This window comes from Atractosteus spatula, chromosome 5 (genome assembly GCF_055471065.1).
Source record: "Atractosteus spatula isolate fAtrSpa1 chromosome 5, fAtrSpa1.hap1, whole genome shotgun sequence".
NCBI lineage: Eukaryota > Metazoa > Chordata > Actinopteri > Semionotiformes > Lepisosteidae > Atractosteus > Atractosteus spatula.
The window spans coordinates 53,946,211-53,953,445 of record NC_142710.1 but is presented as its reverse complement, the minus strand read 5'-3'; positions in this window follow the sequence as shown (position 1 = coordinate 53,953,445).

The following is a 7,235-nucleotide window of genomic DNA, read 5'->3' as shown; positions in this document are numbered from 1 at the left end:
TGAAGGAATTTTACATTTCTTTTTTAGAGATAATTTTTATAATAGAATTGTCACACTTCACGATGTAATTAAATGAGATTTTAAGATCCATGTCTTATTATTTCAGTAGTTTTTGTTGTTTGTGATTGTAACCTGATTTGATGCACAACCTGATTTGATAACTATGCACAACAAATGAACAACACTATTAAAAGAATTTAATTTGTTAGTGGAAGCTAGAAAGTAGAAAAGTGGAAAGGTTAACATGCACATGAGCACATTAGCAACCCTTTTTGAATAACTCCTAAACACATGACACAGATAGAGAATGTCACTGAAAGTGGAGACAATGTGATACATACATTAACTTGGAGTGAAACATGTAACAGCTTGAATTAAAAAGAAGTTTAGGGGGAACATTAAATGGACCAGCAATGAAATGTTCAATAATTGCTCAGTCCCATACTGGGTTGCAGTGAGCCAGAGCCTACTCCATCAAACATTGGGCTCAAGGCAGGATACACCCTGGACAGTGTGCCAATCCATTGAAGGCGACAGCCACAGATAGGGACAATTTAGAGATGTCAGTTAACCTAGCCACTAAATCTCTGAATTGTGGAAAGCAGAAAAAAATCTACACAGCCATGAGGAGAATGTGCAAATGCCATACAGGAAGGGCCAGAATCAAACCCAGGGCTTAAAATATGTGAGGTAGGTTTGCGACTGTACCTGCATTGCAGCTTGTCTGGGGATGACCCTCCCAGACAAAAGATAATGAGCTCTGCCCTTAGCGAGGAGTGTGTCATATCAATTTCAGGGAGGAAATGGTTAAGGGAATGAGTCTTTTTACTTAGCACAGAAGTATGAAAGTGAATATACAGAGAAAGTAAATGCACAGCAAAAACATCTATTGAAGACATCACTGGGAGGATCAATTTAATAACTTACAAAAAGTAATTATATTCCTGGGAAGTGCAGAATCAGTGTGTTATTTTCTCAGTCAGAAATAAATGTCTTGTTTTTAGCCCTGAGCATTAAAACTTAGTTTTCAGTTTCTTCCAAACCCTCTTGTGAAGCTGGGTGTTAATGAAGCAAGATCTGTGTGTTACAAAGAGCAGTTTCATACAGTACCTTTATAATTGCCTCATTGCAAAATGGATTGTAGGATCCTACCAGAGAAATAGGCTAGGGATATCTCAGATAAGAGACAAAGAAAGATTCATTAGTTACATAATAATAATAATAATAATAATAATAATAATAATAAGGATTGCAAGAAAAAAAGGAACAGCTTTTAATAGTGTAGTACTTCAATCAACCAACCATTTAATTAGTGATTTCTGTTCAAAAGCCAGAAAGTGCATCGCAGTATATTTTGAGTCCAAGTAATACATGTGCCCTTTTCATTATACAGACACCAAATTATAAAGAAAGGAGGTGTAAAATTGAAAGAAAAATCCTCTGCTGTTTCATTTAAGTGTATTTTCCTATTAATGCTGCAGTAAAATCCTGGGTAGGCCAATTAGCGTCTCAATATTGCCCCTGTGTTCTTGGGAGTGTGTGTCCTTTGATGGACTGGCATCCTGTCAAGGATGTAGTCCCGCCCTGTACTCTGTGCTTCTGGGATAGGCTCCAGGTTGCCATGACACTTACCAGCAATAAGCGGCTTTATGATAATGGATGGGTGGATGAGTAGATGAAGCTATTCATCCATCACAATGTATACTATGGAAATGCAAAATGAGATATAGATAAGATTTTAATGTATGTTATGTTGGAGTGAAATGGACACCCCTTTTCAACTGCACCAAAGTGACCCAAGCAAAAAAGATGTTGGGCTCTCATTTTTATCTGCAGGGATTTGTCTGGACATGAAAAAATGGTAGACATCAATCATTCACTTGCTATTGCATCATTCTGCTATTCACAACTGAGAGTTGCTTTTCTGAAAAAAAAAGACAGTATACATTATTTTCTTTTCCTTTACTTTATTACCCCCCCCCCACACACACACACACAATTTTAGACAAAACTCCATTATTTAATGATTTTTACAACAAAATATTTTCATGTTTCTCTGTAATACTCATTGATTCTTTACCAGTTCTCAGTACATTGCTCCTGCTGACTGCAGCACAGACTGACTGAAACAAGGGTTAAGAAAATCTGCACAAAATTAATAATTACATTCCTTGTTTTCATATCTGTCTTTGTCAATGCAAATAAAGCAAAATAATGTTTTTTTTTAGCTTAAAACTCAATATATGCAAGGCCATTTTAAAAGTTAAGTACGTAACACTAAAGAGACAACATCACAAATACAGAAAAACTGCATTTGTCTGTATTCTCCAAGCATACATCCTGTGCTTTATCATTTCTTAAATAAACTTTCCCATATTGGCTGAGATCAGAGATTTACATGCCTGACCTGTTTTGGCACTTGGTTTATATCATAAAAATATAAATCTTAATATAGTCTTCAAATCTGCCTATGCTAAATGGTGCACTTGTCTTCAAAAGGAATCATGATAGCATTACAAAATCACCAACAGAATTCCTTCAGAGCGAATTAAATATATTACTTGAAGAAAACTCTTCTGTTAACAACAGAATTCAATGGCTTCCTATATTTCTGTACTACAGATTTGCTTTTAAGTGGCTAAAGATGTTTTTTCCTGGCTATTTCTAAAATAAGTTTCTATTAATAAAAAATTCAACTGTGGAAGGTCAGTTATCTCTTTTCTATTTAGAACACACATTTCGAAAAAAGCTTTTGAGGGTATGGAATTTTGTACAAACACAGGACAGCATTATGATGAGAAGAACAAAAAATGTACAGCGTTCTGCTTCACTTTTTGTGAATTTGTAACACCCCTTGTAATCAGATGAAATCAATATTTAAAAAAGCCTTAAACCTAGTACAAGACAGTGGAACTGAGGGTTTCCAATAAATGAAAAGAAGCCTCTAGCAAACTAAACCCCAGATGAATAGAATACATTTTATTTAATATGACCCTTAGTCTGAATTAACACTTTATAACCTTACATCTTTCCTTTAGCCATTTTCCAAGAGAGAAACATTAGTCCATTGCTTTAATATCATGTTAACAAGTGAATGTGATAACAATGAATGGGCAACACTTCACTTCTCAGACTTATTTACTCCCCACTTCAGCTAATATACATTCCAGCATCAGGCAGGCAAGTAGCAGTGAGGTCTTATAAGGTGACCAAATGAAATCACTTCTGCACAACAGCTATTGCACTTCTTTTTGCAAATAGGTAGCATTACTGAATGACAGCAACACACGGAGTGAGCAAATTAAATTTACATTTGTAAGGCATTTTCTCCACTTGCTAAGTAATACATTGCAAATTTTGCACAGTGAGTCTCCTTGGCAACCAGTCCTATGGAGTCGCATGTAAGTTGGACGTGACGGCTCTTTTGTGCCAATAAATGAAACTGTCTTGATTGGCAGGCTGGTAGATGTTTTTTATTGTCCAACGCCTCCAGCAGGTGTAGCCTACTGTTAGTGAATGTACACTAGATACAGACATCAGCCTTTACACTTTTTTTTCATATTTATCAAGAATCAGCTCTTTTGTCTTCAAAGTACATGGCACAAAACTACATGACATGCAAAGATATAGAAGTATTTTATAACTCTATCGAGTCTTGCCCACAGATTAAGCTTAAAGAATAGGGTACTTTTCATTACACTATCCAAATGCTTTCTCTGTTGTGTGAGCTTCTTTCCCTCATTGGCATAATGCATCTTTACATGTGGAAAACACGGTTTAAGAAGGCTGTTGAGATTTGGGGAAAAAAAACGATATGATATGGAATTTTGGGATTTTTTTCTTACTAAACAAAATAGTAGCACTCACACCTCTTCTTGTTACACCAGCAAAAGACAAAAAAACTACAGCTAATTTCGTCAGAGGTTGGATTGTGCCTAATATCCATTTAATCCACCTAAGACCTGTTAGAAATATCATCTTAACTATCAGGAATAGGGGTTTAAATAAGCAATAATTATCAATAAATTAATTATTATTAATAAATTATTGAAATTTATTTCAGTTTAATACATTGTCTTGCATGTTTGTTTGCAGGTGTGGAACAAGAAAGCAGTTTCACCATCATGAAATGAAGTCAAAATTGCATGCTGCTTGCAAATAAATATGGTAATAAAACAATGCTTTTGAAATGAGCAAACCGGGCAAAATAGCTCTTTGCAAGAACAGTCTGCTTCCTATCACTCTCTTTATGTACTAAATTCAATCATCAGTTCCTTCTTCAAAAACAAAATACAAGAGTTCTGTTTTGGAATATAACATGATAGCAGCATGTGGACATCAAATGGAAAAACATCTTTAAGAAAATAAGGATTTTGCTTCTGACAGATTAATAAAGGAAAGTACAATGTATTTTCACAGCAGTTACAGTTATTCACTCTAACTTCACCGTGTGTTTTAAAATGTTGTTTTTTTTACCCAGTAAGGACTTAAACTGACAGAACAATTTCCGAAGTATTCCACTCCTGAGCAAAAAGTGTGCCAGTTTCTTTCACCAAACTCTTTTTCTTTCTCCACCTTGACAGGCATCTCGTTGACCTTTTGCAAATTAAGAGCAAGTTTATCTCTGTAATGAAAAGCTCTGAAAATCTCCTTGCAAAGATCTAATGAGTACAGAATAAAATGATAACACCTGTACCGGCAAGGAACCAAAGACAAAGACATACCAGTAGGCAGTATCCAAACACATTGAGCGTAAAATTACTTTTGTAATTGCACATCTGACCTCACAAAGCATATTTCAAATAACCATGAGCTGGAACATCTACAGCTCAGATGTAGAAGGATATTTCTGTTGCACATACAGTATGTGTGAGAATAGACAGAGTACATAATTAATAAGTAATAGATAAAGTATATACAAAAAGAACAGCACCTAACAGCAATACTGCATGGAAATATAGGAGTTGTGCTCAGTTAAAAATAGGGGAGGAAGTGAGAGCCCTGAGTCAGGCTTTTTTGTTTTGATATGATGAAGTCTCTTTGCATGAAAATGCAAAAGTTCAATTTAAATGAGCACTTGTGGTGGCTGAAGAAAATAGAACATTCTTGGGTTGATTTGTTGTTGTTATTTATTTTACAGAAATATGGAAACTTTAATCTGTCATAAAAATCAAAACATACAGTATATACAATACATTAAGTTTGAGAAAATTAAAATATATATACCGTATATTTTTCACCACAATGACAAAATGGAACAGACAGAACAAAAGCAATTGAGAAAAAAAATGTTCACTTTAACAATAAAAATAAGGGGAAGTTTTTCAAAGTGTTTTAGAAAATGCCTTTCAAATACTAAAGAACTGACTAAAAATTCTTAGCGTAATGACACAAAAAATATTTTTCATTAATGGGAAAAAATAATATAAACAATGATTTAAATGTTTTAGAAATAATTCTAATTATTGTCTTTCTTGTGTTATTATAAGAAGACCTGAACAACACACCTTCAAGATTTCTTTAATAAGGCAACTGGTTGTATTACTTCAAAACTATATATGATAATGTCTGGTTTTGAAGTTTGTACCTATAACAACTATAGAATATATTCAGTATACAACCAAGAGTTAATTGGTTAAGAAGTACTGATCTTTCACGTGATATTTATACACATTGAAAGGCCACAATATTTTGGCTCAAATAGCTAAGCTTGTGATTATATAAAAACAACCCAGAAGACTCCATATTGATTGTACTTAATGGAGAGGAAAAATATATTATCTGAACATCTCAGGGGAAACTGTTCTTAATACTGACAAGTGTAGTTTGACCTTTTATCACAAGATCTTGAGCATTTTTTTAAAAAGTTCTTCCTGATAAAGACAGAATTAGAACTTAAGCTCTGTAACTAACGGCTCAAGCTGAGGCCTGAAATGCTCTTTTAATAATAAAAATCACAGATTAACATCATATATCATTTATATTAATACAACCATGCTTTCATTTGTTAATGTTCTAAGGAAAGATTAATTTGAATGTGTTGCATTAAAGTCTTGCATAGTAAAACATAGTAAAATAAAGAAATGGCCCAGCTAAAAGTGTGATTAAGGTTGTGGCACTTCTTTAATACCTATTAATAAACCTTTAAGCTTTGAATGTAACTGCTGATAAAATGAAAATAAAATGGATAATCTGGAGCACAGATGCATCTGATGATAAAAAGGTTTTTGTTCACGAGGCAAGACAAAAGAAGGCACTGATTGTAAAGCTCAAAGAGAGCCATTGTTGATTTTTCCTTCTGAAATGAAAGTCCACAGGTCTCTAGCCTGACAATACCATTTCCTGCATTTAGCTTTTACCACTTCACTGCAGTGCAGTTTATTCATCGCTAAAGGCATCAGAAACACTAACTTGCAATTCATAATGTGTCATATAAGCTCTGTAAGGTCTATTTCATTCAAAATTAAAGCTTTGTGTTATGTCACTCACTGGCTAAAACAGACATCCTGCAACATAAAAAAAAGCATAAAACGAGACGAAAATAAGATGTATGATGAATAAGCAAAGGAGACAGAAATTGAAAAAGATGGGACATGCAAGGATGAAAGGACAAAATCTGCAGATATGACAAGTATAAAATAAATGACGTAATGTGAATATGAAGCTTGAGGTGGGAAGAAAATCTGTAAGTAAGCAAATATTGTGATCCTGTAGGGTAAAAAGATGGGCTGGGGGGGGGGGGGGATGGACTGAAAATAATGCAATAAAAAAGATAGAGCTTGTGATGAAAAACAACTAAGTGGAGATGGGTGGAGATATGGATCAGAGCTGTGCTCGAATGCATTTCAATCGCAAGACATATCTCCAGATCATACAAATGCAAATGTGTTTGCTTTAGAAATACAATGGTGCTTGCAACTGAAGCTTAAAGTGTAAAGACAAATGCATTTGAGGACTTTTACACATTTATGATTTAGCTTGAGCCCTGGTTTTTATTCCTGTATAAAACTCAAAGGACTTCAGTCACCCTTGATGTACTGTACTGCCAAAATGCATTGGTCAAGATTCTAAGACCACTCAACAGCATCCTGTTTAATACAATTATACACAAGAAAATGCCAATTAAAATTCTTATTTGCCATATATCTTCTTATCACATGCATTCAAACCCAACTCCGAATAGATAGTTTTGAACCTACACCTAAAATATCATAGGAACTATTTTAAATATATAA